The sequence below is a fragment of the Canis lupus genome, chromosome 1, assembly GCF_011100685.1.
Source record: "Canis lupus familiaris isolate Mischka breed German Shepherd chromosome 1, alternate assembly UU_Cfam_GSD_1.0, whole genome shotgun sequence".
Classification (NCBI taxonomy): Eukaryota; Metazoa; Chordata; class Mammalia; order Carnivora; family Canidae; genus Canis; species Canis lupus.
Genome location: NC_049222.1, coordinates 80,269,612 through 80,295,785, shown reverse-complemented (window position 1 = coordinate 80,295,785; position 26,174 = coordinate 80,269,612). Strand labels below are relative to the sequence as shown.

General features: G+C 37.2%; 1 long non-coding RNA gene across 1 annotated transcript; it reads right to left on the bottom strand.

The window, feature by feature from the left end:
- Positions 1-509: 509 nt before the first annotated feature.
- Positions 510-17,840, bottom strand: LOC119869318. The gene is made up of 3 exons (XR_005353170.1): positions 17,709-17,840; positions 3,916-4,037; positions 510-642 (listed from the first exon to the last, which is right to left on the bottom strand). It is a non-coding gene; the product is annotated as an uncharacterized LOC119869318 (long non-coding RNA).
- Between the last annotated feature and the right edge of the window lie 8,334 nt (positions 17,841-26,174).

Genomic DNA, 26,174 nt, shown 5'->3' with positions numbered 1-26,174 from the left:
CTGCCTCCAAAGCAACAATGAAAGCGGGGAAGGTTTTCCTTCCTCTCCAAATTACCTCAACAATGCTATTTCTTGCCATATAAAAGAAGAAAGCAACTTTAAGCATAGGAATTGTTTGACCTCTGTTGGAACTATGATGTAGGAGAAATTGAGGTCTACCCAATGGTTTAGTTTAATATAAGTAGTTACACTCGAGCATTACCAGGTAAGAAAAATTGAGAGGTCGGGAAAAATCTCATAGCTAAGTTATTATTAGCTATACTACATTATGTAGTGACTATGCAATTAGACTTTCTGTATCCCAGCTAATATGGGACATAAGCGAAACCCTAAGCTAGTAACCATTGCGAAAAGATCCTGAATGTTGAATCCTATAATCCTTAAGGTCTTTGACAGAAAAAATATTTTAATACTTTCCAATTTTTATCAGTACTCAGGATGTCAGAAAGAATTAATAATATTTAAATGGATATTTAAATGGTATTGAATGGATATTTAAAAACTGATATGTAAATATTTCAAATTAGGCCTAACATTCTTTATAATTGCCTCTGTATTTATCCTCAATTAATTTATTTACTTACTTTTTTTACTTGCTAAATTTGGAATGAGGCTTCATCACTTCCTTTGGATGATTGGTAACTATAGCAATTAGAAGAAAAATAAAAAGTAAATACAAAAGTGGCTGTATCTGCTAAGCAAGTCATTTTAAGAACTAGAGTTGCAAATCAATTATTGGAGCTAGTGGTGGGCTTTATCAGTGGTGGGATTATACACTCTTTCCTACAGTGTTTTACTCACCCATTTTATCCTCTTCTATACACATGAATTCTTAAATCAGAAAGAATACCTTTGGGACAGCAGTGAAGAAAATAAATGTAATAATGTCTCACAGTTAAAATAATCTGGCTTGTTAGTTATTAAATCCAATTATATCAGAATCCAAGCTACCTTTATGATATTATATTTCTGCTACCTTCCACACACACCTTATATACCAGTCAAACAGGAAAACTCACTCTTCCTAGAGCACCAGGTGGATGTGCTGGCCCTTGAGCCTTTGCTCATACTATTCCCTTTTCTTAGAAATCATTAAGATTCAGCCCTCAGCCTCTGGGAACCATCAGTCTACTTTCTGATTTTATGAGTTCAACTTTTGTAGATTCCAAGTGTAAGATCACACAGCACTTGTCTTTCTCTGGCTGATTTATTTCACTTAGTGGAATGATGACTATAATTAATAATATTGTATTATATCGTATACTTGAAAATTGCTAACAGAATAGATTTCTAATGCTCTTGTTCCCCCCCCACACACACACAGGTAGCTATGTGAGGTGATAGATAAGATCACCAATCTTACTGTGCTAATCCTTTTACAATATACATATATATGAAATCATCCTCTTGTACCCCTTCAATTTATACAATATAAATGTTCCATGACTTTTTTTTCTCTTTATTTTATTTTATTTTTTTGGTAAATGGATGAAACAGAGTGAAGTAATTTTGACTTTTGCATTTATCCTCAAAATAGTTAATTTTATTGGGGGTTAAAAGTAATTGGATAAGAACCATGACTGTGATATGAGGACAAATGAGAAATTTACCTTTAGGGGACATCAGGGAGGACATACCTGGTTATGACATTGGAGATAACTTTTGAGGTAGCTTCCATTTTTCCTATCCCTAAGGCAGCCACTTCCTAAACTTCTTTCTTTTCTTTTCTTTTTTTTTTTTTTTTTAAATAGTAAAATTTTAGGTAATCTAAAGCCTAACAGATTCCACTAAGTCCGGTAGAGAAAAGATAGGATGGAGGTTGCCAACCAAGAAGATTCACAGGAAACCCTAGTACTGGGGAAGTATGTGAAGTTCAGATGCTGCCTCCTGACAGAGGCCAAGTCTAGTTAAGCCAGCATGGCTGGTCTCCTTTCAGATTTCAGTCTGTTGCACTAGACTAAAATTGGCCTTGCTCCTTTCAATTTATACTTGGAAACCAATATTAAATATTGTCTTCACTGTTATCTAAAACATACTGATAGGTGTTAAATATGAATCCTATATGAACATAAGAATTATCTTTCTATATATGATTAGGGATTAAAAGTTTTCAAACTTCTGATTGTTTTTAACATGTACACCTGATTTTGTCCAAGAAGAATATATCTTTAATTTGATCATAAAAATTAATGGCAAATGGGTTATAAAACAGAATTTTGTTTATCTTCTTTGTAGATGCATTCTCTTTCTGTCAGATTATTGTCTGGAAGGGTAGAAAGCTACCACTCTATTCCTGAGGTCTTTGTTTTCTCTCTACCCTCATTTGTGATTACTCTTAGCAGAAGAAGGGGTAAACAGGCCTGCCTTAGAACTTACATGCCCTCGAGCAATTGTTAGAACACCACTGGGAATGGAGCTCAAGGAAGAAGTAAGAGAAGTGAGAAGAAAAAACATGTTATGTTTTAGTCATTATTTGAAATATTAATCTTAAAAATATAGATTAAACTCCATTTAGTTAAATCATTAGTAGTAAAGCCTCCTTAGAACATTCTTCGATTCTCTAAATCTGTATTCTAAGGAAAACATGCTGTATGTTTGGTACTGAGAGAGTAACAGGGAATATTTTTTTCATGCCATTCATTTTTTGTTTTTGTTTTTGTTTTTTAAGAGAGAGAGCAGGAATAGGGGCAGAGAGCGAGAGAGAGAGAATCCTAAGCAGGCTCCACCCTCAGCTCAAACCAGATGCAGGGCTCAATCTCACGACCCAGAGATGATGACCTGAGCCACAATCAAGAATCGGATGCTTAACTAACTCAGCCACCGAAGCACCCCTTCATGCCATTCTTTATAACCATTCTTATGATGTATATATTGTGATGGTTAAACTACTAGGGAGTTCTAGTAGTTTGTTATGGACCATTTCTATGGTCCTTATAATGTCTTAAATTAGTGTTCCTATATTAGTGGTACTACAGTGTAAAGTTCACAAGATGTAAATCCTTATTATAAACATTGCCTGTGCTCACATATAAAAGAGAGAAGATATCAGGCAACCTATATCCCAATCTCCTAACTTTCTAAACCATTCAGTGTAGAGGTGTATCAATCTCTTTAGAAACTGTGTGCTCCCTTAGGGCTGGCACCATTTATCATTCATCTCTGAATGCACTGAGCTATGTATGGTAGGTATATTATAAGTAGTCAACAAATAATTGTCAAAAGGAACTTCCCAAATGAATCCATTTTGTTCCTTTAAGGAATTAATTTTTGCTAATTATTGCCAAGTAATGTGTGGTCTCATTTAGGATATTGACTAGGTGAACCTATAAGTTCTATGGCCATGTGAAGAATGCATATCCTAAAATTCCTAAAACATGCAGCGAAGTTATTGTAAAGTTTCCCAGTAGAAATCACTGGGTGTTCACTACATGTATCAGATACTACACTAAAGGCTCTACTTGGATTATCTTGTTGATTCCACACATCTACCCTACTGAGGACTATTATTAATTTCAGTTTTCAAATAAGTTGCAGTACAGTTGAATAACACTGTAGCTGTTGTTTGGTATTTGCCCAAAATCACAGCTAATAAGTGACCTTGATTTTACAATAGGGAAGTCTGACATTAGAGCCTGAAGTCTTAGTAGCCATTTTGCTCTACTGCCTTTTAAATAGACTCCAAAAATGCACATTCTATACAAGCAAACCAGGTGGGAATCATACACATCAAAGCCCACTCATTCATTCAATCAGTAAATGTTCATCATGCACCCAATCTGTCCATTTTTTCAACAAACCCTTGCTGGAGTTTCAAAGCTTAAAAGAGGGTCCACTCCTGCCTTCAGTGTGTTTTAGGAGATAATACGGCATAGTGAGGACTATGCTGCAGGTTTGAACATGGAAGAGTGAGGTCACCTTCAAGGGGTCCTCAGTTGTCCCAGGTTGGTTTGAGATTGCTTTGCAGAGGAATTGTCTTGGAGGATGAGCAGGAGTTACCAGGGCCACAGGACTGGGAGTATTCTAGGCAGAAGAACAGCCTGTGGAGAGATGCAAAGATGAGAAATATCAAGGCTGACATGTTCGGACAAATTGAAATTGGAACTACAAAAACACAAAAAGTGGGCAGAAAAGGGTCATATGTTTACCAAAGGCATTGTGCTCAAGCTCACACATGCTGTTTGTGGAGCCTAGATTTTAAAAACTGCGTCTCCTAGAGTCAAACATGCTAGCCTAGCCTTATGGTATGAACTAGTAACAGCTCAAGGTAGAGACATACTCAAGCATCTATCAAAATGTTAGAATTTGCCTTCCCTTTCATTCACTGTCCCTCCACAGACATTTTCAACTTCTTACATTAGTTCTGTAAAGAAATTTTAATTAATTGTTCCAGCAATTCCAGGTTTACCAACAAGAATAAAAAAAAAAAAATACAGGCTTCATGTTGATGGTAAAGATGATGGATGTTCTCTGCTTTTTTAATAGTTTTGCCAGGCATGATTGATTTAATAATAGGCAGGTTTCATTTTAATGCTAGTGACAACTGGGGGAAGAGTTGGCAAGGAGAATAAGAGAGTGGTACTCTATAGCAGGTATTTAACGAAGACAGCATGAAAATCAATATTAATCCTTTGCTGGCAGCTGAAAATTTCAAACAACTTAAACAGACGAATGGGCCATAATGTCAGTCAGTAGTATTAGTCTATTCATTGGCTCACTCTTGGACTAGATGAGAACTGTTGTTGATTAAAAATCCATTCCAGGAATGCCACCACACATGTTAAGCAGAATAAGTTCTCCCTGGGGGCCAGAAAATTTTCCTCCCTTTGCCTTTTTAGGTCTTCCTTTAATCCCATCAATTTCCAAGGAGTTCTGTGTTCCCCCGTGTGGGGGGAATTTTGTGTGGGCAAAATTCTTATAGGCTTTTCTAGCTTCTGGGCCGTCTGTCTCCCACTTAAAGAGTAGGTGACCTCCCCAACCAGAGAGTGCATCTCCTACACACACCAGAGATAATCCAAATCTGTGCCAGCTGCAAAGAGAAGTCCTGTAGAACAAATCAAATCTCAGGCATGGCCCTGTGGTTGCATTTCTTGTCCTAATCTGTGCAGATGGGTAGAAGACATGTCATGGGAAAGCAGTGAGAAAAATTAAGAAAGAAGCACTGTGAATTTTCTATATGTTGTATTTAGTAGATGTCTCCCAGGATGATTATTATCATTTAGTCAGTATATCTGGGTTGACATGGAGCTTACATTAAGTTAGGCTCGAAGCTTGCCAGAATGTTGGAATGCTTAGAAAAACAAGCCTTGATCCAGTCAGTCTCCCAGGAAACACTGAGGAATTTCCTGTGGTCTTACTTGTTACTTGCACCTGGTTAGTAGAAAGATACATACATGCCTGAAGTACCCAGAACAATCGGGAAAGTGTAGAAGAGCTTAAGACCACCCCTGTTATTGATAAACAGGAGTTCCTTGAAGAACAAGTGTGAATCTTTGTGTCAATCAAGAGTAGCTGTGCATCTCCATGGGATCTTGATGACGTCTTCTTTCATTGAGGGTGCTGTCCTGTCCCTGATCAATGTAACATAATCATTTATGTATGTCCTCATATCTTTGACTTACATTAATGGAACAAATGTGTTTTTTCTCCTTTTTTTTTCTTTCCATCAGTCAGGTCTTTGTAATCATTGTGACAATGCCCAAGAACCTCAGTTTACAAAATTGTCCTTTTCACATTAATGATTGGAAAAGAGCTAGAAAAATATGAAAGTTTTCCCAAGGCCCCTTTGATAAGAAAGTGAGGGAGGGTGCACCTGGATGGGTCAGTTGGTTATGCAGCTGACTTTTTATTTCAGTTCTGGTCAGGATCTCAGTGTCCTCGGATCCAGCCCCATGTCAGGCTCTATGCTCAGCAGGGAGTCTACTTCAGGATCCTCCCTCTCCCTTTGGCCCTTCACTTGCTTGCTCTCTCTCTCTCTCCCTCTCATGAATAAATAAAATCAAGAAAGAAAGAAAAAGAAAGAAAGAAAGAAAGAAAGAAAGAAGAAGAAGAAGAAGAAGAAGAAGAAGAAGAAGAAGAAGAAGGAAGGAAGGAAGGAAGAAGAAAGAAAGAAAAAGAAAGAAGAAAAGAAAGAAAGAAAGAAGAAAAGAAAGACCAGAGACAGAAAGATAAGAAGAAAGAAAGGAGACCCGAATAAGATCAACGCTGCCCTCATCCCCCCTCCTCCATCCTCCTGTCCGTCACAACCCCCCCTCCCTCCCTCCCTCCCCCCGACCTCCCCGCCGCCCGCCCTACTCCCCCCTCCTCCCCTCCCTACCTCCCCCCCCCCCTCCCTCCCCCCTCTCCTCCCTCCTCCCTCCCCCCCTCCCCCCTCCCTCCCTCCCTCCCTCCCCTCCCTCCTCCCTCCCTCCCTCCCTCCTCCCTCCCTCCCTTCCTTCCTTCCTTCCTTCCTTCGCCTTCCGCCTTCCTTCCTCCCTTCCTTCCTTCAAGACTTCCTTCCTTGGAGGAATCTACAATGTAATCTCTTATCCCCTGAGGTGCTATTAGAATGAAATGAAATCATTCAAATTTATAATAGACTATAGTTCTAGGAGTTAGACCCTGATGTCCACTTCACATCCTAGGGGAAGTGGATTCTTGGTCTCTCTCTACATATGTTCTTTTGAAGAGAGGAAACTGAAAATTTCAACTAGGAAAACTTACAGAATTGGAAGTCCAGAAACTGGATAGATGTTTGATTTAATTACAAAGATTCTCCAAAATGGGCCTACTACCATTAACAGATTTAGAAAAGGAAGGATAAAAGGTAGAAAGAATTTAACTCTTACCAATTTCTTACTGTAATATAGGCACAAAGTTAGATGCATTACATTACTACCTTGTTTGATACACATATGGCAACTTGGTGCTCTATACCATGTTAGGTAGATCACTGGGACTTGTACAGGTAACATTATGGGTGAATGATATATCCTCCATGAGGTCTCTCTTTCTTTCATACCTCACATTCAAAGCTTTAGGCTACATATATATACACACATTATATATATATAGTTAAAGATTTCATTTATTTATCCATTTATTTATTTGAGAGAGAGAGAGAGAGAGAACAAGCAGGAGGAGAGGGAGAAGCAGGCTGCCTGCTCAGCAAGGAGCCTGGCACAGGCTCAATCCCAGCCCCCTGGGATCATGACCTAAGCTGTAGGCAAAGACTTGACTGACTGAGCCACACTCAAACACCCCTATATCTATACATTTATTTATTTTTATTGGAGTTCAATTTGCCAACATATAGCATAACACCCAGTGCTCATCCCATCAGGTGCTCCCCTCAGTACCCGTCACCCAGTCACCCCCACCCCCTGCCCACCTCCCTTTCCACCACCCCTTGTTCGTTTCCCAGAGTTAGGGGTCTCTCATGTTCTGTCTCCCTCTCTGATATTTCCCCACTCATTTTCTCTCCTTTTCCCTTTATTCCCTTTCATTATTTTTTATATTCCCCAAATGAATGAAACCATATAATGTTTGTCCTTCTCTGATTGACTTATTTCACTCAGCATAATACCCTCCAGTTCCATCCATGTCGAAGCAAATGGTGGGTATTTGTCGTTTCTAATGGCTGAGTAATATTCCATTGACCACATCTTTATCCATTCATCTTTCGATGGACACCGAGGCTCCTTCCACAGTTTGGCTATTGTGGACATTGCTGCTATAAATATCGGGTGCAGGTGTCCTGGCATTTCACTACATCTGTATCTTTGGGGTAAATCCCCAACAGTGCAATTGCTGGGTCCTAGTGCAGATCTATTTTTAACTCTTTGAGGAACCTCCACACAGTTTTCCAGAGTAGCTGTACCAGTTCACATTCCCACCAAAAGTGCAAGAGGGTTCCCCTTTCTCCACATCCTCTCCAACATTTGTGGTTTCCTGCCTTGTTAATTTTCCCCATTCTCACTGGTGTGAGGTGGTATCTCATTGTGGTTTTGATGTGTATTTCTCTGATGGCAAGTGATGCGGAGCATTTTCTCATGTGCTTGTTGGCCATGTCTATGTCTTCCTCTGTGAGATTTCTGTTCATGTCTTTTGCCCATTTCATGATTGGATTGTTTGTTTCTTTGGTGTTGAGTTTAATAAGTTCTTTATAGATCTTGGATACTAGCCCTTTATCTGATATGTCATTTGCAAATATCTTCTCCCATTCTGTAGGTTGTCTTTTAGTTTTGTGGACTGTTTCTTTTGCTGTGCAAGAGCTTCTTATCTTAATGAAGTCCAATAATTCATTTTTGCTTTTGTTTCTCTTGTCTTCATGGATGTATCTTGCAAGAAGTTGCTGTGGCCTCTATACATTTATAAAGAGAGTTCAGTCACCTGCAAGCTATCAGCATCTCTTTCCTGGATTATGTAATATCCTCCCAACTGGTCTTCCTGTGTCTACCCATGTCCTCATATTGTCTAGCCTAGATATAGAAGCTTGAGTGGACCTTTTAAAATGTCAGATCAAATTACTCCTCTGATCAAAACTATCAGTGGTTCTCTATTTCACTCAAACTAAAAGGCCATTATAGTTTACCAAAAGTGGTGAAGTGCAGAACTCCAGGTCTCCATCCCTCCACAAAAGCAACCAATATGCTGGCAAAAACTGTCAGAATTAACTTTTGCAGAACTCTAAAATCTAGTCATAAGCACAACAACCAAGGAAAATGAAGGAGAAAGAAACTGCTGTAATGCAGTAAGAGAGAGCAGGGATGTTATTGAAAATCCTCTGACTCTGCCTACTTATCCTTCCATTTGCTATAACCCCTGTTATCAATTATCTTTTCACAGTTTCCATAATTTTGCCTTTTCCAGAATATCATATAGTTGGAATCATACAAAATGTACCCTTTTCAGATTGGCTTCTTTCACTTAGTAATATGCATTTAAGTTTCCTCCATATTTACCACTTTTATTTCTTATTTGATGAGATGGATAAACTATAAAAGGTGGATAAGTTCCTGGAAATATACAACCTACCAAGATTAAATCATGAAGAAATGGAAAATCTCATCAGAAAAATAAAAATGAGACTGAATCAGTAATCAAAAATCTGCCAGGAAAGAAAAGCCCAGGACCAAATCATATCACTGTTATTTCTACCAAACATTTAAAGAATAATTAAGAACAATCCTTTTTAAACTCTTCCCAAAAAATAGAAAAGACGGGAACACTTTCTTATTGTATCATGACAGCAATACTATGATTCATCAATTGATGCAAAGGAAGCATTTGACAAAAAGAAAAAGAAAAAAAAGAAAAGAAAAGAGAACACCCTTTTATAATTTAAAAAATCAACAAATTGTAAATAGAAAGGAACTTCCTCCACTATAAAGAGTAGTTGGAAAAAACCCACAGCTCACATTTCACTTAATGGTGAAGGACTTAAAGCTTCTCCTTAAAATGAGAATTAAGATAAGGACTGTTTTCTCTACTTATATTCAAAACTGTATTGAAAATTATCCCCAAGAAATTAGGCAATAAAAAAAATAATAAGGCATCCAAATTGGAAAAACAAAAGTAAAATTATTTCTATTTACAGATGATATAAAAGCTATTAAATCTAATAAACGAATTCAGCAAAGTTGTAGAATATAATAAGATTAAGAGGGCAGCCCCAGTGGCGCAGCGGTTTAGCGCTGCCTGCAGCCCGGGGTGTGATCCTGGAGGCCCAAGATCGAGTCCCACACCAGGCTCCTTGCATGGAGCCTGCTTCTCCCTCTGCCTGTGTCTCTGCCTCTCTGTGTGTGTGTGTGTCTTATGAATAAATAAATAAAATATTTTTTAAAAAAAGACTAAGATTAAGAGCAAAATTCAGTGATATTGGGCAGTCTGGGTGGTTCAGTGGTTTAGCACCTGCTTTCAGCCCAGGGCATGATCCTGGAGTCCTGGGATTGAGTCCCACATCAGGCTCCCTGCATGGAGCCTGCTTCTCACTCTGCCTGTGTCTGCCTCTGTGTGTCTGTGTGTGTGTGTGTGTGTGTGTCATGAATAAATTAATAAAATCTTTTTAAAAAAATAGTGATATTTCTACACACAAGCAATGAACAATTAAATTAAGAAAACAATTTCCTGTACAATAACATCTAAAAAATAAAATCCTTAAGAATAAGTTTAACAAAGGAGGTTTTAGGCTTGTACATTGAAACTACTAAAATATTGGTGAAAGAAATGAAAGAAGATATAAATAAATGAAAAGATGTCCCATATTCATGGATTGAAAGACTTACTATTGTTGAAACACTATTATTCAAAGCAATCTGTGGAGTCACTGCAATCCCTATCAAATGTTGTGTTGTGCAGAAATGGAAATATTGATCCTAAAATTCATATGGAATTGTAGAGGATTTCAAATAGCCAAAACAATATTTAAAATGGAGGAAGAAAGCTGGGGACTTGCAATTCCCAATTTGAAAACTTACTACAAAGCTACAGTAATCAAAACAGAGTTGTAAGGGGAGCCTGGGTGGCTAAGTGGATTAAGCTTCTGACTCTTGATTTTAGCTTGGATCATGATCTCAGGGTTGTGGGATCAAGCCCTGTGTCCAACTCCATTCTCAGCAGGGTGTGTGCTTGGGATTCTCTATCTTCCTTTCCCTCTGCCCCTCTCCTCTCTCTCTCTCTCTCTCTCTCTCTGTCTTTTTCTCTCTCTGAAATAATCGGACAGATCTTAAAAAACAAAGTTGTAAGGGCATAAGAATTGACATATAGATCCATGTAATAAATTAAGAGTAAAAACACAAACTTGAATTCAAAACTTAATTTTCCACAAGAGTGCCAGGACTACTCAAGGGAAAGAATTTTCTCTTCAACAAAGGACATTGGAACAACTGGATATCCACATGCAAAAAACAACAAAAAAAGACCTTGCTCTTCTATCTTATACCATCTTATACCATCTAAAAAAATTAACATAGAATGGTTCAAAGACTTAGGTAAATGAAAGAACTAAAACTAGACTCCTCTTAGAATGAAACATAGGAGTAAATGCCCATGGCCTTGAGTTTGGATTCTTAGATATGGTACCAAAACTAGAAGCAACATGGAAAAAGATAAATTGAACCTTATCAAATTAAAAGCTTCTATGCATCAAAGGATACTATCAAGAATGTGGAAAGACAAAATTATATAATTGAGCAAAATGCTTGCAAATCATATATTTGATAATGATGTAGTATCCAGATTCTATTAAAACTCCTAAATCTCTGCAACAAAAAGACAACCCAATTTAAAAAATGAGCAAAGACCTTGAATAAATATTTATTCAAAAAAGATATACATTCACATGAAAAGATGCTCAGTCTCATTAATCATTAGGGAAATGCAAATTACAACCACAGTGACATACCACTCACCCACTAAGGTAGCTATAATAATAATAATTTTTAAAAAGAAAACCAGAAAATAACATGTGCTAGTGAGGATGTGGAGAACTTGGAACCTTGTGGTGCTGGCGGGAAGGTAAAATGGTATAGCCTATGTAGAAAATGGCATGGTAGTTCCTCATAAAGTTAAACATGGGATTATTGTATGACTCAGCAATTCACACCTAGGTATATATCCAAAAGAACTGAAAACAGATATTCAAACAAAAACGTATACACTCATGTTCCTAGAATCATTATGTGCAATAGACAATATGTGGAAATAACCCAAATGTCTATCAGTTGATGAATGATTAAACAAAATGTGGTATAGCCATGCGATGGAATATCATTTAGCCATAAAAATGATATATTTTACAACATGGATGAACCTTAAAACATAACGCTAAAAAAATAAAAGCTGGACACAAAAGGTCACATGTTATGTAGTTCCATTTGTAGGAAATGTCCAAAACAGGCAAATCCATAGAAACAGAAGGTGGGTTGGTGGTTGCCAGGTGCCGGAAAGCTGGGAAAATGGGAAGCCACTTCTTTATGGGTATGGGATACCCATTCTATCATTTAGGGGTGATAGAATGTGTAGAGCTAGGTAGAGAGGATGATAATAATTGTTGTTTCGTGTTCAGACCACAACGAACACTTGGCAGGAAATTCAAGAATGTGAAAAGAATACTGGTGTGAGGTTACAGTCCTGGAAAAAGAAGTACCTAACGTGTGATTTGGAATTCTGGCTGAAATTCATACCAGACACCAAAAGGAGGTAAAAAGCCTCTAGTGGCTTTAGGCAACATAGCAAGGGAGTGTAGCAACCTATGACTCAGTGAGAGCAGTGTTAACGTGACTAACTCCACATCCCATATCTGGAGGGCTGCGGCTGCGGACACACTCCCTGTGGTTTGCAGGCTCGGTTCGGAAGCTGGGCAGGTCCCAGGCTGCAGGTGGCAGACATCAGTGACTCAACCGCCTGCCGTCAGGAGAGGCATGGGAACATACCTAATTATAGGTCTGGAACTACAAAGTAAATTGGAGAATTGAAACACTTACCCAAGGATTTGGGGAAGAACAAGATCTTAATCCCCTACTTTCTTCCTTTATCTGCTTGCTTTGGGCAATGACTTTTCTTTAGCCTGAATCTAGAGCAGTTTCTTAAGTGTTCTGCTTTGGAGTGTTAACAGATGTTATACGGAAAATGGGTTCTTTGGAAATATTGCCTTAAATAAAATTAAACAGGCTTCATTATTACAAGACTTCTGAAAGTTTTGATGTGGGCTTACCCTTTAAGAAAGGAATGTAGCATTGCCCAAACCTATTTGCCTGTGAAAGTCTTGTTTTGTTTCCTTGGTTTTTGTTTTGTTTTGTTTTAGTAAAATGTCTTGCCAAACTGATACTTCAAGGAACTTTTTTGGGGGAAATGCTAATCTAGATATTTTCTCTTTGTTTTTTGTGTAGATTAAATCAGAGGGCCTTGAAATTCTTGCTATATATATGCTGGCTATTAAAAATCATGTGGTGCAAAGGGAGGCCCACCAAGCTTAGAATCCACTCATCCAGCAACAAGAATCTAGAGTTAGATTCTAGATCAATCAGTGCCACTGCATTACCTTGGGCAAGCCACTTTATCTCTATTTTCTGGTCAATAAAGAAAAGCCTTGAGCTAGCTGCTCTCAAAGATTTTTCTTTTAAAGCCTCTGAAATTCCAAGTCCTTTGAAGGTGGATCTGAGATTTCCCCATTTAACATAACATCTGAAAATATTCTACATAGACTTATCATTCTACCCAATTTTCCAAACTCATTTTCACAAGTATTTCATCTTACTTGTTTTGAGATGTTTCCTTTTTCTATATTAAATTATCTTATTTTTAAAAAATATTTGTTTAATTATCTTAGAGAGAAGGACAATATGAGTGGAAGGGGCTGAGAGAGAGAGAACCTCAAGCAGACCCTATGCTGAGTGTGGAGCCCAATGCAGGGCTCGATCTCACGACCCTGAGGTCACAACCTAAGCCAAAACCAAGAGTCAGATGCTTAACTGGCTATCCCACCCAGGCAACCCTACATTAAATTCCCTTATAAACTTTGGTCTCTTTCTAGACTTTCTAGTTTGTTCCATTGTTTTTGATGCTGCAGTGCCACACTAATTATTGAGACATTTTAATGGGTTTTGCATGTAATTTGACTACTTTAAAATGTTAGCAATATCCAGGTAACTAATGAAAATAGGAACTACAGTTCACTTCTATTACTTAGGGCATAATTTGTATATTAAAAATGTGTCTGCTATTGGAACACCTGGGTAGCTCAGTGGTTGGGTCCTGGGATCAAGTCCCACATCGGGCTTCTCCCTTTGCCTGTGTCTCTGCCTTCTCTCTCTGTCTCTCATGGATAAATAAATAAAATCTTAAAAAAAAAAATGTGCTTGCTATTATCTAGTCGATGTTCCAGAAGGATAGGTGGGTCAGTTGGGTGGCCCTCTGTAGAATTCCACAGGTGCCAGAAAATGACTAAATACAAATAAATCAGTGCATGTTTCATTGCACTGTTCTCATCTCAGTTATACTGAGGAAGCTAAGTCAGTACTCAGTATTTTCATCAGCCTTCTGGACTATGTAGCCAACTTTTTGTTACTTGCTTGACTACTAGGAATCATGAGTATGGCCTTCTCTGGCTTTGAAAATTTAATCATTGTTCTTGCTTTCAGACTGTCTATCTGCTTGGTTTTCCCCATCACCATTTTTAAATACCTATGTCCCAGCCATTTATAAATCTTGCTTAATGATCTAGGAATTGATTAATGATAACATGAATTGATTACAAAATTAAATATGTCCATTTGCAAATCTGTGTGCCCAGGTTTAAATAACCAGGTTAACACTAACCAAATGCAAAAGACAAATTCATTGCAGACAAAATATTGTTCTACTTATTGCACAAACTGGAAGCATATTTAATCTTGCTAATCTCAGGAAAAAACAAAGACCCTTGTTTTATGCTTTGGATGCGGCAGATATTCCCATGTTATAGACTTTGCACCAAGTCTTTATTGCAAGCCTCTAATAAAGGATATTTTCTTAAACTAAATGACTGATACTAACAGCAGGTAACATGGAACTATTTCTCTCTCTCTCTCTTTTTTTTTTTTTTATTTCATCATTTGTATCTAAAAGGAAGACTTTCGTGTTCATTGGCCTACAAAAGTCTTGGGGTAATTGCAGAAAGTTTTGGCAAACATTATGAAAACCAATCAAATGTATTCATCTTACATTTTGTGTTTCAGAAAATGTAGAAATAAAATGTATATTGCACATAAAATTTTGTTTATCATCTGATATTTATTCTAATTTCCACCTGGTAGAGATTCAACTAGCCCTTTGTGATGTCTGCGTTAAAAGATGCAAACTGAAAATTAGATTTAAGGTTGAAGGAAAAGGAAGCTGTGCCTAAATAAACAAAACAAATAAATGTAACGGAACCAAATGCTTGATAAATCTGGCACAGTGTCTTTCAGAAGTGAATGAAGTACTCACAAACTATATTAAAAAGGAGAAGAATATTTAAAATAACTCACTCCTCCACATCCTACTGATACAGACACAAATCTCAGAAGTAATTAAAATAAAGATATCAAAGGGGAGGGCAAATACCCTTGCAAACTCAGAATGGTAAAATACACACAGCCTGACCTCGGTTACCATTGAATCAAATAAGCTGTTAATTACAAAAGGATGAACACCCTCTGGAGATAACAGCAAACTCCAGACAGTCAATAGGATGTGATAACATCCAATACAATCAAGAAACATTTGAGTTGAGCACAGGATTATACACGAGGATTGGAGGATTAGGAGACATGGCATTTCTGAGTCTAGTAAACAGAAAGCACAAGATGCCAGCTGAGGAAGGTATAGGTTAGGAAAGACAGATGTGATGAATTAATCACTAAGAGAGCAGGGAGATAATGGCCCAGTTCTGTTCCTGGCTGGCAGGGAATGAATTTACCAAGATGACCTCTCTTGGATCTCTAATCTTCCATTATGAGTAGAGGGTGTGTGTGACTCCAATATTAAGAAATTCTGACAATTCTGTAATTGTTGTTGAGTTTTGGTTAAGTAGGAGAGTGGCTACTTTGTATAATTTAAAAATTATGGGCATACTGTGTCCCTTTAAAAACCCTGGTATTGGGATCCCTGGGTGGCTCAGCAGTTTAGCGCCTGCCTTTGGCCTGGGGCATGATCCTAGAGTCCTGGGACCAAGTCCCACATCAGGCTCCCTGCATAGAGCCTGCTTCTCCCTCTGCCTGTGTCCCTGCCTCTCTGTGTGTGTGTCTTTCATGAATAAATAAATAAAAATATTTTTTAAAAAACCCTGGTATTTCAATGTTATCACTCATTGTTGAGATAATAGCTGAAGGCATATTTTAAGATAGAGAAATTAATTTTGACAAACATGAGTATCTGACATTTATCTTCTGTATCAGTTTCTTATTGCTGTGTAACAAATCACACCAAAATTTAGTGGCTTAAAACAACACACATTTTTTAATCTCATAGTTTCTGTGCATCAGGAATCTGGATGTGGTTTTGCTGGGTGCCTCTGGGTCAGGGTCTCTCACAAAGCTCCAAGGAAGATGTTGGATGGGATTCCAGTCATGACAAGGCTCAAATTGGGAAGGATCTGCCACCAAGTTCTTTCACGTGACTGTTGACAGCCATCGGATCCATTTCTGAGTTCAGTCATGTGGCTATTGGAGACCTCAGGTCCTCAACGACTGGTTGCCTAGATATGTCAGTTTCTTGCCATCCAGGCTTGTCCACAGGGCTCTCCATGATGTGAAAGCTTGCCTTCCTCAGAAAGCAAGAGGTCCAAGAGGGCAGCGGGTGGGGAGGGAGATCAAAGGAGAGAGAGCTCCAAGATGGAGGGCACAATCTTTTTGTTACCTAATCTCAGAAGCAAAATCCCCTCACCTCTGTTGCCTTCTATTATCTAGAAGCAAGTCACCTATTTTAGCCACTCAAGGAGGCAGGATTACACAAAGGCATGAAGATGAGAAGATGGGGATCATCGAGGGCAATGTAGGAGGTAATCTCCTACATTCTATCAAATATTCATGGGTCAAGAGAGGAATATTGATATACTAATAAAAAAGAGTTCTTTTGCAGTTCCTAACTAGCTCTCTTTAGCATTATAGCTGACTGTCTAGGGACAGTAAGTGTGTATGTATGGCAAGTATGTAGTGACAAGATTAAGGAACTTCTTGTGAGAATCTACAATTTATTCTCTTTATCCCTCCACCAATATCTAGTAGGAACTCAAGTTAGCATCTCAACTCATACTTTTTTTTTATTTTCTAAGATTTATTTATTTATTCATGAGAGACACAGAGATAGAAGAAGAGATATAGGCAGAGGGAGAAGCAGGCTCCCTGTGGGGAGCCTGATGCAGGACTCAATCCCAGGACCCCGGGATCATGATCTGAGCCAAAGGCAGATGCTCAACCACTGAGCCATCCAGGTGCCCTCAACTCATACTTACAAGATCTTAGTGGACCCTTTGGCAACATGAGCATTGTGAACCACTCCCACCATGAAACAACTCTATTGGCTTCTGAGAGTACTTTTCTATTCTGGTTTTCTTCCTACCTCTCTGATTTTGCCTCTTAATGATCATCATATACTTTTTCTGTCTCTACTTAACTAAATTTTGATATCCTCTGTGGTATCCTTCTTAGTCCTCTTCCCTGTTCACTCCATTTATTTTCCTTCAGCAGCCTTATACATGCTCATACCCATACCCTCGATACTGATGATCTCCAGAGAGGCATCCCCAACACAGAAATCTCTTTAAGTTTCATGTATTTTATGCATCTATGAACTCCTCATTTCCACTTTATTCTGTCACCCCACAAATCTCGCTCTTTACCATCTTCAGCATCTCAGATAAAGACAACACTGTAAATCTGTTGTCCAAAGCAGAAATATGATAGAACACCCCTTTCCAACAGGAAAAATGGTCAAAACTTGTCTCTCTATGTCATTTTTATATATTTCTCAATTCTTCCTTCTCCCTTCCAATTCTACTGCAATGGCTCCAAATTTGGTATCTTTTCCAATCTAGAATAACATTGTAGACTCCTAACTGGTTATTGTCTCCAGTGACAACAACTTCCAACTTGCCTTAGTGTCACCAGAATAATATCTGAATGATTGAAAAGCCCTTCTCTGGCTCCTTGTCACGGCCATGACAAAAATCCAAGCTATTTAGCTTCATGTGTGAGAAACTTTATGTTCTTTACCTTCTTCTTTGCTTTCATCTCTCAATCAGCTCCACGTGCATTGAAGACTGTAGTCCTCTGGAACCACTTGCAGGGTCCTGAAGCTACTTTCTTATACCACTGTAACTCCTCAGTCTTGTATGTTTGGCAGGCCCCACTCTAATTGGCTAACTCCTATTTATTTTCCCTAGCACAGTGGAAGAATCAGCAGGTCTCAAATTGCCTCTCTCCACCCTGCCACTCCCACAACGTGAGTGCATGCACACAAACACATACACACATACATATATGCCACACAGCTGCACGGGGACCTGAATGCCCTTCTTTTGTCTTCTGGTAACTTCCTCACATACCATGCCATTGCCATGACCATTCTGCATTGTATTTATCTGTCTACTTAAGCATTTCTCCTATTAGACTGTGAACATCAGAGGGTAGGATTTTTATACATTTTCTTCATTCCCGACATCTAATTCAGAGTTTGGCATAAAATAGGTACACAACAATGTGGGACTGAATGAAGAAAAATGTATGCATGAATGAATGTTGAATTCTCACATTTTGATCATATACAACATATAATCAGCTTAATTTTTATGAGAACATCCATTTTTTAAAGGGGAATGGAGAGTGAGAGTCTTAAGAAATATGGAGCTAACTATCTCCCAGTCCCATTGGGTGAATAACAGAAGCGGGAGTCTCAGAAATACTTAGTTGAAATGGAGAGCTTCATTTTTTTTTAGCCGATTGCAAAACTATGTCTACCAAGCATGTTCACCAGTTGATCTGTGTCCTATGTGCTTACCTGTAATTTTTTTGGTGCTTTCAGCCATTTGGCTGCTAAGTTATGGTTGATTATATTCAGAGGATTCCCTCTTCTGCAGAGATAGAGGGTTTTCTCTGTCTGTGCCTAAGTCTTTTCTGCTTTGGGGGCCAGTTGTGGAAGGCAGAGAGCAAAGATGATGAAGTTTTGCCTTTGGTGAAACATTCGTCTTTGACAGAATCTCTGGGAAAACGATCAAGAGCTATAATGAAAGAGTAACTTCAGTCAACCAAAGTCAAGTCCAGAATTTCAATTCTTGTTGTGGTTGAGGTTCCAGAATCTCACCATAACAGGATTGGTTATAGTTCTGTTGAGTGATTCACAGAGTGATAATAACAGAGTACAGAGGTTGTTTTTGGCCTCTTTTAACAGTTCAAATTCCTTATAGATACCATCTTATTAATTCTACAAACATACCTGCATCGTAGAGGAAAGCATTGAACCTAAGCTCACAGGTAGGTACTTGAGTCTGTTTCATTGCCTTGGGGCAGGACCACACCCAGTGCATACTAGGAAAGTGAGATCTACCTGGTTTAATTGTGGGTTCTAATGCCTTTTATCCTCTCTGGAGTCCCTCAGCTACAATTTAAGTCTGTTTATTATTACTGACATTATTATATAGGTATGACTTAGGGTCCTAAATTCACCTGTGTGTGTGTAATTGATCTAAATATAATGGCCTACATTTGTCTGTGTATGCATCTGTGTGTAACTAATGTGGATTTTTCCTTGAAGGGGAATGATTTTTATTTTCTGAGTTCAATCACAGAGTGCTGAGTTCGAGCCTCTCAATCTCCCCAGCACGTAGCCCATGTCACCCTCTTTCAGTTATCTTGAACAATACTTTTTCTTTGGATAGACCTGAACTAAGGAGTCTATCTTGAAGACTTCATAGACTAGATGTTCCAACTCTAGCTTTGGGTGAAATAAAAAAAAGGTAGTTGTGAGTAAAAACCCTTCCTTCCCTGGTGGGCTTCTTCTTACCTCTCACATTCCCCACCCATCCCCACTTGCACAGTTGTCCTCAGGGTATCATTTTTCTCTCTCTGTTGTCTGATGCTTCATTCATCCAAACAGACCACACTTGGCTCACAATGATACAACATGTTGTTTTTCTAAAATACATCGACTTGGTAACAAAAATCAGATACATGATACATCAGATACAGGGTCAAATCTCTTATGGTCATGCTTTAAACATTAGCCAGCAAAGAAGGAATGATTTTTTTTTTTTTCTATCTGAAAAAAATGCCTCTCCTGTTTAGGCTACCAGCCCACATTCACATAAATATGATCTTCCTGCTACTTTCAACACATATTGACAGAACATCTCCTTTGGTCTGATATCCTCATCCCCATTATCAAAACATTCACCCAGCCAAACATCAACTTAATTTCTTTCACACCGATTTCTGACTTGTATTCTAAGCTACCAAACTGCTCAAGAGTTCTGATCAATAACATGTAGTAAAAGTATACTTTGTAATTCAATATTAAAACCTGGCATTGGTGAGGATGGAGAGAAGCATGCATTCGCATACTTTATTGTTCTTTACAGTGTGGTTTTAGATGTGAAAACTAGATCTGCTCTATCAATTTGTTCCCATCACCAAGGGAAGCTATTCAGGGATGAAGCTGATACAGGAAATGCCAAGCAGAACAATGAAAAGACACTGAGTCTTTGATGATATTATTGATCCCTTAATTCAAACCAACCCTGAGGTAACCCCACCTATGTTCTTCCTAACTAATGAGCTTCTACATCCGCTTTATATGTTCAGCCAGGTTGTACATTGCTTGCTTCTCACCCTATATTCTATACATAATATGAGATACGATGGAGGTAGTAAAAAGAATAATGTGAATTTGTATACTAATGTGAATAGAATGTAAGATAAGTTGCTACATTAAAAAAAATCAAGATGCAGAATGTTGTGTATAATAATATCCCATTTGTATATAAAAGTGATTTTGAACTTTTATATAATCATTATTAGTTTGTATATCTTTGTACATGCAAAGAATATTTATTTCTTTATATTATATAGAAATATAAATAAGATACTGTTGACCATGGGCATGGTAACGGAGTTGGGAAGGAGAAAGAGGACATATTTTTACCTTATATATTTCTAAATTGTTGGAATTTTTTAAATGGGACTTGTTCGCTTAAAAAGTTGAGCATGACAACTAATGAAAAAATTTAAAAATCTACCTTGTGCCAAACAATCCTAGGCTTGGATATTATATCACTGGCTTTAAGGTGTTCATTGGCTAAAGTAGATAAAAATGCATAAACAAATGTAATAATATGTTTATTGAAAATGCAGAGATAATGTTAGAGAAAGGGGTGCTTAATTCTGTCTGGAAAAGTCACATACGTGGACCTTCCTATAGGAGGTAAGGACTGAACGGGGTTCTTAAGAGGCCATAGAAGTTTAACAAACAGACCAGAATGAGGCTCGGGTGGAGCTTTCAGGCAGAAGTTGTATCACTTTGGGGGGCATATAGAGGGATAGACTTATCTTTAGGAACTGTGAATAATTTAGAAATTCTGGAGAGATCACAGAGAGGGAAATAAGGGTAGAGTGATGGGTAGAAAGTAGCTAATGGCAAGCCTATTTACCATGCTAAGAAGCTTGGATTTTACTTTTTGGGTACCTAGAAACCATTTGCTGAGACAGAAAATTCTATTAACTTCTTGAATAAACTATTTTCAAGGAATATGAAAGAATAATAATAAAGAGTATAGGGTGTAATATAAGAACACTGAAGTGTTCATCACCAGTTGCCAATCTTAATATTTGTTATAGAATTTTTAAAAGAAATAAAACATTACAAATATAATTAAAGCCCACTGCAAATCCCATTGCCTCCCTATGCTTTATAGGTTAATATTAATGGAAGGGACAAAACACACAAATATGCTATGCCCATTCGTTTTTTAATTTTTAATTCAGCCATTCACATACCACCATACAATGGATAAAATAACCATGCAAAATAGGAAAGCATGGTCAGCATGAAGTTTTTGCACATATCAATTATCTTCTCATAAACAATGCCCTTCAGAATCCAAAGATATGCATGTGCTATTATGGGAAACCATTAAACACTGACTTCGTACCAGAAAGGGACATGATGATATGTAAATCTATTTAGAAAATGAAGATTGGGAAACGTGGTCATGAAAATCATTAAGAATTACCAAGATTCCTAATTTCCGTTCATCTATTATTTACATTATTGGTGTGCTGTGATGTGAGGTATACATACATGTATATCTTTATGATACAAAATAGGTTAGTTTGGGTTTCATTACCTGGTTGATAAGAAATAAAATCAACAAAGTGGTTCTTGCAAGAAAAACAGCTCCATCATGTGCCATCACTTTGCAAAGTGGAGGTTTAAATGATATTCACAAAGCTAATTATTCATACACAAATACAAGGTATGCAGCTTGCTACATACCTTACACTAAACAGAACACGGCATCTTTCTCAGCACTTCCTTTTATTTACTCCATGTTATTTACTCCACATTGTTTAATATTAACCAGGCTTAAATTCAGTTACCTATTTGCTATAAAAGAAGAAATCTTAAAAAACACAAGAAAACATAAATATATACTAGATTACTTCATGTATTTAAGAGGATGTTTTGCAACTTACAGCAAAGCTTAAAGAAATAAAACATCTTGGAGCAGTAAGTAAGTATTTTTGTAACTTCTAAGTGGTAAGAAGGGTTTGTGTTTATAACCCATACTAAAGTCATTTTAACCGCTTTGTAGAATAAACACTCATGCTATATTTTCTAGATTTGTGCTAGGGATTTTTAAATACCTGTGCAATCTATTTCTAACCACATTTTGAAATATCACAGCCTCAAAATATAATTGTCTTCATTCCTTTGTAATTACTCAAGAATGACACATCCTATTACCCTTCAAAAATTCTACTCTGGTAGAATTTCTCATTGTACTGCCCTTCAAAATTCAAAACTCCAAGTTCTCCATTTTCTTTTTTCCCCTCATTTTCCAACAATTAAAAGAAGAACTAGAGTTTTAGCAGATGTAATTATTTTAAAAATCTAACAAAAGGGGCAGCTGACTGGCTCAGTCTGAAGAGCATGTGACTCTTGACCTCAGAATCCTGATTTAATCTGACGATAAAATAAAACAAAGCTAAAATTAGTGTGATCTTTTTCCATTTTGTGATTCACCTGACCTGCTGTCTTCATCCAAATATTCTATCCCATCCAATATACCAATACAATAGAATCAGCTTCTTAACAAGTACATTAACAATTCGATACAACTGCTCTGCTTTAAAAATTCCATAACTCCTTTTCCCAAATCCAAGATTTCAAATCCCACTTAACCAGAACAAAATTTAACTGATACAAAATTATCTGCAACTAAATAAAAGGAAAATAATTTACAACGTGGCCTTTAAATAAATGACTTATAATAAACTAGGTTAATACCATATTTATTTGTATTAATTCACAAATGAAAAATTATAATTTTAAATAATGGTCTTAATATAATCTGTTAATTATATATAATCAACATTTACATTTATAAAATAATGTCTTAATATGGTACATGCATTATTTATAAAAAGAAATCTATTCATTAAGTTTAGACTATTTATGCATATATTTTTATACTTTTTCTCATTAATCCAACATTCACTCTTTTTCTAGAGTCAAGAATTTCAAAAAAACAAAAATCAAATAGTTTAGGATAGCAGAAACATGATTTTGTCTTTTTCTTACTCAGACTATTGAGTTGCAGACTATTTCAAAGAGACTGGAAGACTCACTTGGAAATGCTGTCAAAAATGGATTGAAAAGTTTAAGCTTTCTGAGAAAGGAGACCAGTTAAGAGGTTATAACTGTAATCCAGATCAGTGAGTGCTGTTTGGGCCTCTCGTGACATGGCAGTTGGAAGGAAGAAATGGCAATTGCTATGAACGACATTTTGAAAGTAGAAATAACAAGTTTGGGAGAACATTTGAAAATAGGGCATGGACGAAACAGAAGTCTTGATGATAACTCTGAGATTTTGGACCTGGGAACTTGAGGCATTGAAGGTACTGTTGACTGAAAATGGGAATCTGTGAGCAAATGTCAGTTTGGGGGAAAGAAACTAAATTAATTCTGGAGCTACTGAATTTTAAATTTTGTATGATATAAATAACATTATTATTACAGTTTTACAGATGAAGAACTTAGACATGAGGCAGCAAGTCACTTGTCCCAGATCACATAAGTCAGTAAGTGAAAGGAGCCAGAATTTGAACACAGACAGCTAGCTTTCTTATCATTCTAATGAAATTTTAAATCTCTAGACTGACACAGATGTGGTCCTTTTCTTTAAAAGCAACTATAGTTAATAAAAAGGTTATAATTGGCATCTGGTCTTTATCAGCCCAAAACAGTTGTTTGGAAAGAAGCTTCTACTTTCTTAAAGATTCGTGGCCACCATTATCTGGGTTCCTGACTCCAGTGGTCCAGTTATTATAACTCAATACGTAGGATCATTGATTGGTCCAAAAATGAGTACTAAATCCAGGTGGAACCAATCAATGCATTTCTTCAAAAAATTTTTAACCTAAAACCCAAAAGTTTCTTGGAGTTGCAAACGTGTGGTCATTATACAGCCATGTACTTAATTCCAAGGAGAGAGCTGTATGAAAGAATGAAGCCAGAAATAATGGAAATCGAAAGTAGGAGTGACTCTAGGCAGCATTTTAAACTTGATTCCAGTCATCCTTGAGGACTACCTGTAATTCCTCATTCCCTTGGTTTGGTTAAACAAAACAAATCTTTTTCCTACCTAATATATTTCAAGCCAAGTTTCTATCACTCACTCAGTCAAGGGAGTCATAGTTGATACAGCCATAATACAACTGGGGGAACTTGAACAGGTTACTTTAAATCCCTGCATCAGTTTGCTCATTTGCATGTGGGAAAAGCAGGCATGTACTTTTCAGGATTTTTCAGAGGATGAAATGGCATATGTAAACTATCTGCCTTTCTTTACTTAAAATTTATTTTATTACTTTGAAAAGTACCAGTCACATAAACTTCAGTAAAGTTTCCTTTGCATGGCATACACCAATCCGTCTAGAATGCAATCAGTTACACATCACAGGGACCTCCATGTCCCTAATTTACCTTTCCCTCCTTCTGCATATCCTAGATTTATTTAAGTGGGGAGAGACTGGAGCAAATGCCTGGTTGATTTCTGTATCCACAGTACATGACAAATTCCTCCGTAACTCTTATAAACATGAGACACAACAATTGTATTTCCTTAAGAAATAATTATAGGATGTGAAGGACTAATTTCCAGCACATTAAAGTCTCTGTGAGTATTCATTATGCTGCAAAATACACAACGGTGGATTGGTGTGTTATATTGAGTTTGCAAATTAATCTCTTCCTTTCTTCTTTCCTTCCTTCCTTCCTTCCTTCCTTCCTTCCTTCCTTCCTTCCTTCCTTCCTTCCTTTCCTTATTCCTCCTTTCCTCTGTCCCTCTCTCTTGCTGTCACTCTCACTCTCTAGATGAGGAGCATAGTCTGGATGCAGAGTTCCAGTTGCTATTTATCTCACCCTTTGCTCTTTCTTGTGAGCTATTACTACCTTTTGGGATCATTTCTAGTATTACTCATCTCAAACAAGGAAAGATCATTATAACAAGGGACCAGAATGAAGACCCCAAATCAAACATCATGCTCTGATACTATGGACATTTAAGATACTTGTCAGCTTTTGGCATAAACAATGGTACAGAGTTATTAATTTTTAACAGGTAGTTTGAATAGAAAAAACTCCAGTGATGGTAGAAAAATGACATTCCAAGTTTCCAAGTTTAGACTTAATGACTTTGTTAGTAAAGACATGGAATCTAAGAAAGATGCTATATCTTTTTTAGGTACAAGAATTAGTATTTATGGAATATGTGTGTATTCAGTGCTCACCTATAACAAAGAATACAAAGTAATTAGCAAGCTACAGCTTCCAACATGGGTTTCACCCACTTCGGCAAATGCTGCCAAGATCTTCATGGCTAATTTAGCATCTTGCTTATATGAGATAGGTGGATGATATTTTCATTATAGGTAAGAAATAGGAGTCTAAGAAATTCATTACCTGTAATGCCTACTATGGACAGTTGCCAGGTATCATTGCGTTCCATACCAATTGAGAATTAAAAGAGAACAATTTAAATGAGCAGAGCTTTAATTGGACTGGAATCTAAAAACAGCTGCAAAACATTTTTACACTTTTTGAATGGAAGAGCACTCCTTTTCCAGAAGTCTTCACAGTGTATGTTATTCCTTTTTCTGAATGGAAATGTTTGCTGCCAAATACCTGCTTAAGAGGTGAAAAGCCAGATTTAACTTTTTCTTTCGTACAGCCTGGCAATTAACCTTTTGCTTTAGAAGAGAGTTTGGGGTCTTCATTGTAATAATGGTTATCATCGTGGAAAGGTTATTAATTATTTAGGGCCTATTGGACAATATACATGTTATACAAAAAATAATCCCTATTTTCAGAGAACTCATATCTTCCATACATAAGATTAATTTCACAAAGAAATGCCCTAAGTTTGGTGTACATGCTCATAGTATCAGTCCTCTAAACATAAAAAA